The 9,329-nt window shown below is 38.1% G+C and overlaps 1 pseudogene; it reads right to left on the bottom strand.

Annotated features, from left to right (window-relative positions):
- Positions 1-8,503: 8,503 nt before the first annotated feature.
- Positions 8,504-8,587, bottom strand: LOC125614802 (annotated as a pseudogene).
- Between the last annotated feature and the right edge of the window lie 742 nt (positions 8,588-9,329).

Below are 9,329 nucleotides of genomic sequence, written 5' to 3'. Positions count from 1 at the left end.
TTAGGTTTAGGGTAAGTGTTAGAGTATGAGCTAGAGTTAGGGCTAGGTGATGGTTAGGTTTAGAGTCAGGGCTAGGGTTATAGTTAGGGTTATGATTAGGGCTAGGTTAAGGGCTAGGATAAGGTTAGGTTTGGGTGGTGTTTATGGCTAGTATTAGGGCTATAGTTTAGGGTTAGGGTTAGGGTTAGAGTTAGGGCCAGAATTAGGTCTAGTGTTGGGTCTAGGGATAGGGTTAATCTTTAGATTTGGTTAAGGGTTATTTTTAGGACTAGTGCAAAGTTTTTCTTTAGGACTAGGGCTAGATTTATGACTATATTTAGGATTAAGTTCGGTCTTGTTCTAGTTTTATGGTTAGGTTTAGGTACAGGTTTATTGGGAGGGGTAGAGGTAGGGTGCGGTTTAGGGTTAGTGTGAGGTTTAGTTCTACGGTTAGTGTTAGAGTCAGAATAAGGGTCAGGGTTCTGGGTAGAGTTACAGCTAGAATGAGATCTAGGGTTAGAACTGGTAATAGAGTTGGGGATTGGGGTAGGCTAGTGATTAGGGTTAGGACTAGGTAACATTAGGGTGAGGATTGGCTTAGGGAAAGGGATTGGTTTAGAGGTAGTATTAGGGTTAGGGATTTGTTTAGGGCTATGGTTAAGGTTAGAGATAGGCTTAGTCTTAGTATTAAACCTAGGGTTAGAGCTTGGATTTGTGTTAGCTTTAGGGCTATGGCTAATGAAAAAACTTGGTTTCTGATTAGGGCTAGATCTAGGGTTAGCATTAGGGCAATGTGTAGAGCTAGGTTTAGTGTTAGGATCCGAGTGAGGGTCAGGGTTACTTCTAGGGTTAGGTTTAGCACTCAAATTATGGCAAGGTTCAGGGCTAGGTTTAGGGTTAGTGGTTAGTGTTTGGTTTTGTTTAAGGGTTAGGGTTAGATTTATGGCTCAGTTTTTTTTTTTTTTTTTTCAGGGCTATGTTAGGGTTAGGGCGTTAGGGCTAGTTTTCCAATTATCATTGCTGTTAGGGCTAGTGTTAGGGTGAGATTTAGACTTAAGTTTGGGGTTTGATCCAGGTTTAGGGGTAAGGCAAAGGTTAAGGCTAAGGTTGGCTTAGGGATAGGGTTAGGTTTAGGGTTATGGTAAAAGATAAGTTTAGAACTAGGCATAGGGTAGGGTGAGAGTTAGAGTTAGTCTTAGGGATAGGGATAGGGTTAGGTTTAGTGTTAGGCCTAAATTAAGGCTACGATTAGTGCTAGGGTTAGTGTTTTAGGTTTAGGCCTAGGTGTAGGGCTAGGGTTAAGGTTAGCGTTAGTGTTATGGTAAAGTACGATGTTACATCTATGTATAGTCCTAGGACAAGGGATAAAATTAGGGATAGGGTTGGTGTTAAGATCAGGGTAAGGATTAAGGATGTGCTTAGAAATAGGATTAGTTCTATGTATAGGGCTAATGTCAGATCTAGCATTAAGGTTAGGTAGGGTTAGGGATAGGGCTATGGCTCAGTTATGTTTTAGAACTAGGCCTAGGGTTAGGGCTAGTTTTATGATTAGCAATACTGTTAGGGCTAATGGTAGGGTGAAGTTTAGGCTTAGATTTATTGTTATGGTTAGATCTAGGTTTAGGGCTATGGCTAGGGTTAGGGCTACATTTAGGGCTAGTGTTAGGGTTATGGAACAGATAGGGTTAGAACTAGAAATAGGGCTAGGTTCAGAGTTTGAGTTAGTCTTTGGGCTAAGGTTAGGGGTAAGTTTAGGGTTAGGGCTAAATTTGGGCTAGGATTAGTGCTAGGGTTAGTGTTAGGGTTAGGCCTAGTGTTAGGGTTAGTGTTAGTGTTAGGGTTAGGATTAGGTCTAGGGGAAGGTATAGGGTTATAGCTAGCTTTATGGGTAGCATAAGGGCTAGAATTAGGGTTAGGACTAAGGTAAGAGTTTGGGTAAGGATTAAGACTAGGTTTAGGGCTAGGCTGAGTGTGTTAGGGCTATGGCTAGGATTAGGGATAGGGCTAATGTCAAGTCTAGGTTTAAGTTTAGTATTAGTTTTAGTGTTAGGTTATGGATATGTCTATTGTAAGGTTTAGGTGTAGGGTAAGTGTCAATGTTAGAGCCAGGTGTATTATTAGGGTCAGGGTCAGAGTAGAGTTTGGTTTCAGTTAAGATTTAGGGTTTATGCTTGAATTAGCAGTGGGTGCGGTTTAGGGTTTGAGTAATGGATAGAATTAGGTTTATGGTTCCTGTTAGGTTTAGAGTAATGGATAGGGTTAGTGTTAATGATAGGATTATGGTTAGGCCTAGGGTTCGCATTTGGGTTAGGCATTTCTTTAGGGTAATGGATAGGGTTAGAGCTAAGGTTAATGCTAGGGTTGAGGTTAGGATTAGGGTTAGTGTTAGGGTTAGGCCTAGGGTTAATTTTAGGGTTAGGGTTAGGGTAAATGTATGCATTTGATGTAGGGCTAGGGCTAGGGCGAGGGTTAGGTTTTGAATCAAGGCTAGTTTTAGATTTAGGGTTAGGGTTATCTTTAGGCTTAGGATTAGAGTTTGAGCTAGGGTTATGTCTAGGGCGAGGGTTAGCGTTAGTGTTAGGTGTAAGGTTATGGTTAGGGTTATGATTAGGACTAGGTTTAGGGCTTGGATAATGGCTAAGGTTTGTGTGATGTTTAGGGCTAACATTAGGGCTTGGGTAATGTAAGAGTGAGCATATGGTTATGGCTAGTTTTAGGGTAAGGGAAATGGATAAATCTAGTGTTAGGGTTAGGTTTTGGTTAAGGATAAGGTCTAGAGCTAGGGTTTATATTAGATTAAGGGTCTTTGTTGAGTTAGGGTTAGTTTTAGGTTTAGAGCCACAATTAAGACTAGTGTTTGGTCTAGTGAGAGGTTTAGTCTTTATGTTAAGTTAAGGGTTATTGTTAGGGCTAGTGCTAGTTTTTTGTTTAGGGCTAGGGCTAGATTTATTACTCTATTTAAAATTAGGTTTGTCTAGTGCTACTGTTACTGTTAGGTTTAAGTATAGGTTTACCTGTAGAGGTACTATTAGAGTTCGGTTTAATGTTAGGGTCAGGTTTATATCTAGGTTTAGTGTTCGGATCAGAATAAGGGTCAGGTTTAGGATTAGAGTTAGAGCTAGAATGAGGGCTACGTTTAGGACTTGTAATAGAATTAGGTTTTGGGGAAGGCTACAAATTATGGTTAGGACTAGAGGAGCATTAGGATGACGATTTTGCTTAGGGTAAATTATAGGGTTAGAGGTAGGGCTAGGGTTAGGGTAAGGGTTAGGGTTAGCGTTAGTGTTTGATTTTGGGTTATAGTTAGGTTAAGGGTTAGTGTTAGGGTTATTGTTAGGTGTAGGATTAGTATTAGGTGAGTGTAGGGTTAGGTTTAGGGTCACGGTTAGGGATAGTGTTAGGGTTAGGGTTAGGGTTAGGACAGGTTTATGTTTAGGGTTATGTTAGAATTTGTGTTAGGGTTAGGGTTAGGGTTATGTTAATGTTAGGGATAGGGTTAGGGTTGGGGTTAGGGTAAGTGTTAGGGTTAGGGTTAGTATTCAGTTTAGGGTTAGGTGTAGGGTAAGGTTTAGGTTTAGGGTTAGTGTTAGGGTTAGGGTTAGGTTTATTGTTAGGGTTAAGGTTAGGGTTAGGATTAGTGTTAGGTTTATGGTTAGGTTTAGGTTTACAGTTAGTGTTAGGTTTTGTGTTAGGATTAGGGTTTGGGTTAGGGTTAGGGTTACAGTTAAGATTAGGGTTACATTTATTGTTAGGGTTAGCCTTAGGGTTAGGCTCAGGATTAGTGTTAGGTTTGGGGTTAGTTTTTATGATAGGGTTATGGTTAGCATTAGGATTCAGGTTAGGGTGAGGGTTAATTTTAGAATTAGGGTTAGGGTTAGGTTTAGGGTTAGTGTTAGGGTCAGTGTTAGGTTTAAGATTAGGGTTTCTGTTAGGGTTAGGTTTTGGTTTAGAGTTAGGGTTAGATTTAGCATTAGAATTAGTGTTAGGGTTAGTTTTATGGTTAGGGTTATCGTTAGGTGTAATGTTAGTCTTACAGTTAAAGTAAAAGTAAGGTTTAGTGTTTGTGTTAGGTTCAGGCTTAGAGTTAGGGTTAGTGTTAGTTATACAGTTATGGTTGGGGTTAGGATTTGTGTTAGGATTAGAATTAAAGTTAGTTTTAGTGTTAGTGTTTGGGTTATTTTTAGGGTTATGTTTAAGCACAGATTAGGGTTAGAGTTAGGGTTAGGTTTTGTGTTAAGTTTAGAGTTAAAGTTAGGGTTTGTATTAGGTTTATTGTTAGGATGTGGGTTAGTGTTAGGGTTATGGTTAGGTTTAGGAATAGGGTTCATGTTAAGGTTAGGTTTGCGTTTAGTGTTAGGGTAAGGTGTAGGTTTATGGTTAAGTTTAAGGTTAGTGTTACAGTTAGGTTTGGGTTTGGGTTAGGATTCGTGTTTGGTTTAGGGTTACAATTAGGTTAATGGTTAATGTTAGGGTTAGGGTTAGATTTATTTTTAAGTTTAGGGCTAGGTGTATGGTGAGGTTTAGTGTTAGTGTTAGGATTACATTTAGGTTTAGTGTTACGGTAATGGTTAGGGTTAGGGTTAGTGTTCAGCTTAGTGTTTATGTTAGGCTTTGTGTTAGGGTTAGCTTTAGGGTTAGGGTTAGGTTTAGGGTTACTGTTAGAATTAGGTTTAGGGTTAGGATTGTGGATTGGGTTAGTATTAGTGTTAGGGTTAAGGTTAGGGTTAGTGTTAGTGTTTGGGTTAGGGTAATAGTTAGTTTTAGTGTTAGTGTTAGGTTTGGGTTAGGTTTAGCATCAGTTTTAGGGTTGGGATTAGATGAGTGTTAGGGTTAAGATAAAGGTTAAGGTTAGGCTTAGGGTTAGGGTTAGGATTAGGGACAAAGTAAGGTTTAGGTTTTGGTTAGGGTTTATGTTAGGGTTAGTGTTATGGGTAGGATTAGTGTTAAGTTTAGGGTTAGAGTAATGGTTAGTATTAGAGTTAGGGTTATTGTTTGTGTTAGGGTTAAAATTAATGTTAGTGTTAGGGTTAGGGTTATGGTTAATATTAAGGAAAGGGTTAGGGTTTGTGTTAGGGTAAGTGTTAGGGTTAGTGTTTTGGTTACAATTATGATTACCATTAGGACTAAGTGTAGGGTTAGCGTTAGAGTTAGGGTTAAGTTTAGGGTTACGAGTAGTTTAAAAGTTAGGGTTAGGGTTAGGGTTGGTTTTAGGGTTAGGATTGGTGTTAGGGTTATTTTTAGGGTTAGGGTTAGGGTTAGGATTAGGTTTAGTGTTATGGTTAGCATTAGGGTTAGGTTTATGGTTAGTGTTTTAGTTAGCATTAGGATAAAGTTAATTTTAGGTTTAGTGTCAGCATTAGGGTTCACATTAGGGTTAGTTTTAGTGTTTGGGTTATGGTTAGGGTTAGGTTTAATGTTATGATTAGTGTTAGGTTTGTGATTATAGTTAGGGTTAGGGTTAGTCTTCGAGTTAGGGTTAGGTTTACAGTAAGCTTTAGGGTGGATTTTAGTGTTAGTGTTAGGATTAGGGTTAGGTTCAGTGATAGGGTTTTGGTTAGGCTTAGGTTAAGTTTAGGTTTAGTGTTTGGGTTAGGGTTATGCTTAGGTTTATGTTTAGTGTTAGGTTTACTGTTAGGGTTTGTGTTATTGTTAAATTTGTGTTAGGGTTGGGTTTACAGTTAAGTTTAGGGTTACAGTTAGGGTTAGGTTTAGTATTAGGGTTATGGATGGGGTTAGTGTTAGTGTTAGGGTTAGTGTTTGTAATAGGGTTAGGTTTAGGCTGAGGGTTCAGGTTAGAGTTAGTGTTCATTTCAGAGTTATGGTTAGGGTTTGGTTTATGGTTAGTTAGGGTTACTGTTAGGTTTAGGTTATTGTTTGTGATAGGGTTAGGTTTAAGGTTATCATTAGGGTTATGGTTAAGAATAGAGTTAGATTTAGGGTTAGGATTAGGGTTACGGTTAGTATTAGAATTAGTGTTAGGTTAAGGGTTAGGATTAAGATTACAGTTATTTATAGGGATAGGGTTGGGGTTAGAATTATTGTTAGGGTTAGGTTCAGGTTTAGTGTTAGGGTAAGTGTTACGGTTAGTGTTATGGTTAGGGTAATGTATTGTTAGGGTTAAATTTAAGTTAGGGTTAGGTTTACTGTTTGGTTAGGGTTTGTTTTAGTGTTAGCATTAAAGTAGGGTATGTGTTAGGGTTAAGGTTAGGGTGTGGTTTAGTGTTATGGTTATGGTTAGGGTTAGGTTTAGGCTTCGTGTTAGAGTTTTGGTTAGGGTTAGTTTTAAAGTTATTTGTAGGTTTATGGTTAGAACTACATTAAGTGTTACATTTAGAATTAGGATTAGTTTTCGGATTAGTGTTTGGATTAGTGTTAGAGTTAGGTTGAGGCTTAGTGTTAGAGATAGGGTTAGAGTAAGTGTTAGGGTTAAGGTTATGTTTATGGTGAGGTTTAGGGTTAGTGTTAGTGTTAGGATTACAGTTCGTGAGAGTGTTAGGGTTAGGGTTAGGGTTAGTATTAGGGTTAGAGTTCGGTTAAGGGTTAGGTTTAGTGTTAGTGTTAGGGTTAGAGATAGTTTTAGGGTTAGGGTTAGGATTAGTGTTAGTTTTAGGGTTAGGGCTGGGGTTAGTTTTAGGGTTAGTGTTCGTGTTAGGGTTAGGGGTATGGTTAGGGTTAGTTTTAGGGTAAAGGTAGGGGTTATGATTAGGTTTACGTTTAGTGTAAGGTTTAAGGTTAGGGTTAGTGTTAGGTTAGGGTTAGGGTTTGTATTAGTGTTAGGGATAGGGTTAATGATAGAGTTGGGTTAGGTTTAGTGTTAGTTTTAGGGTTATGGTTAGGGAGAGTGTTAGGTTTAGTGATAGGTTTAGGGTTAGGGCTACGATTTGGGTGAGTGTTAGTGTTACAGTTAGGGTTAGTTTTAGGGTTTATTGTAGGCTTAGGTTTAGGGTTATATTTAGGGTTAGTTTTAGAGTTATGGTTAGTGTTAGGGTTTGGGTTCAGGTTAGGGTTAGTTTTAGAATTCGGGTTAGGGTTAGGTTTACTGTTAGGATTGTGTTTGTGTGAGTGATATGGTTTGTGTTAGGGTAATCCTAAGGGTTAGGGTTTGTGTTAAGGTTAGGGATAGGGTAAAGTTTAGGGTTAGGATTGGTATTAGGGGTAGATTGAGGCTTAGGGTTAAGTTAAGGATTATGTTTAGGTTTAGTTTTAGGGTTACTTGTAGGTTAGTGTTAGTGTTAAAGTTAGGGTTAGGATTAGTGTTTGGGTTATGGTTTATGTTATGGTAAGGGTTATGGTGAGGGTTAGAGGTAGAATTAGGTTTAGGGTTAGGTTCATTGTTAGGGTTAGTGTTAGGTATAGTGTTAGGTTTAGGGATATGTTCAGGTTTACTTTTAGTTTTAGGTTTAGAATTAGTGTTATGGTTAGTGTTACCGATAGGGTTAAGGTTATGGGTAGGTTTAGTGTTAGGATTAGGGTTAGGTTTATGGTTTTGTTTAGTTTTTGGGTTAGGGTTAGGGTTTGGGTTAGGGTTAGTGTTAAGGTTAGTGTTAGGGTAAAAATTATGTTTTTATGTTAGGAAAAGGTTAGCTTTTGGTTTTCTCTTAGGGTTAGAGTTAAAATTTGTGTTTTGGTTATTATTAGAAGGAGGGTTAGAGTGAGGCATATGGTTATGTTAAGGGTAGAGTGAGACTTAAGTTTATTTTTAGGGTTAGTTTTAGGGTTACTAGTAATTTAGGGTTAGTGTTAGGGTTAGGGTTATGATTAGTATTAGGGTAGGTTTAGGTTTATGGTTTGTGTTAGGGTAAGGTTTAGGGTAGGGTTACGTTTAGGGTTAGGTTAAATGTTAGTGTTAGGGTTACCTTTAGGAATAGTGCTAGTGTTAGGGATAGGTTTAGGATACAATTAGGGTTAGGGATAGTATTATGGTTAGGGTTAGACTGATGGCTAGGTTTAGTGTTAGGATTAGGGTTAGGTTTACTGTTAAGGTTAGTTTTTGGGTTAGGGTTAGGGTTCGAGTTAGGGTTAGAATTAGTTTTAGAATTAGGTTTAGGGTTTTGGTTAGGGTTAGGGTTAGGGTTAGTGTTCAGGTAAGAATTATGGTTTGTGTTAGGTTAAGTGTTTTGTTTAGGTTTTGTGTTAGATTAGTGTTAAAATTAGGGTTTCTGCTATGATTAGAAAGATGGTTAGAGTGAAGCATAGGGTGAGGTTTAGGGTTAGTTTTAGCATTACGGTTAGATTAGGGATAGTGTTAGCATTAGGGTTAGGGTGTTAGTGTTATGGTTAAAGTAAGGGTTAGGGATAGGGTTAGTGTTAGGTTTAGGGTTAGTGTTAGTGATAGGGTTAGTGTTGGGTTTAGAGTTAGTGTTAAGGTTAGGATTAGGGTTAGTGTTAGTGTTAGGGTTAGTTTTAGTGTAAGTATTAGTATTAGTGTTATTGTTAGGGTTAGTGTTATTTAAAAGTTAGGGTTAGTGTTAGGTTATTTTTAGGGTTATGTTTTGTAAGGGATTGTGTTAGAGTTACGGTTAAGGTTAGTTTGGGAAAAGTTTTCAATTAGCAATAATCATGCCTCGGATAAACCTCATTGGCTACAATACTGCCACTGCGCAAAGCTAACGGTTAAGGTTAGAATTAGGGTTATGTCAGTGTTAGGATTATGGTTAGGGTTAGGAGTACTGTAAGGTTTAGTGTTAGGTTAGGGTTAGGATTAGGGTTAAGTATAGTGTTATGGTTACTGTTAATTTTAGAGTTAGTGTTAGTGTTAGGGTTAGGGTTAGAGTTAGCATTAGGGTTAGGGTTAGTGTTAGGTTTTGGATTAGGATTTGTGTTAGGGTTAAAGTTAGGATTATGTTTAGGGTTATGGTTATGGTTAGGATTAGTGTTAGGGTTAGGTTTATTTTTAGGTTAGGGTTAGGACAGAGTTAAGGTTAGTGTTAGGGTTTGGGTAAGGGTTAGGATTAGGGTTAAAGTTAGGGTTAGGTTTAGGTTTATGGTTTGGTTAGGGTTAGGGTTAGGTTTAGTTATGGTGTTAGGGTAAAGGTTTGGGTAAGTGTTAGCATTAGGTTTATGTTTAAGGTTACAATTAGGGTTAGTGTTGGTGTTAGGGTTAGAGTTATACTAATGTTTAGAGTTAGTTTTAGTATTAGGGTTTGGCTTAGGGATAGCTTTAGTATTTAGGGTTAGATTTAGAGATATTGTTATGGTTAGGTTTAGGTTTAGGATTAAGGTTAGGGTTAAAGGTAGGATTAGTACTAGTGTTAATGTTAGTTTTAGTGTTAAGTTTAGGGTTTCTTTTAGGGTTAGGGTTAGGGCTATGATAGGGTATGTGTTAGGATTAGGTTTAGGGTTCGTTTTAG

The sequence above is a fragment of the Marmota marmota genome, unplaced genomic scaffold, assembly GCF_001458135.2.
Source record: "Marmota marmota marmota unplaced genomic scaffold, marMar, whole genome shotgun sequence".
NCBI classification, from domain to species: domain Eukaryota; kingdom Metazoa; phylum Chordata; class Mammalia; order Rodentia; family Sciuridae; genus Marmota; species Marmota marmota.
Note: the sequence above shows the minus strand (reverse complement) of the source record. Positions and strands in the feature narration are given on the sequence as shown.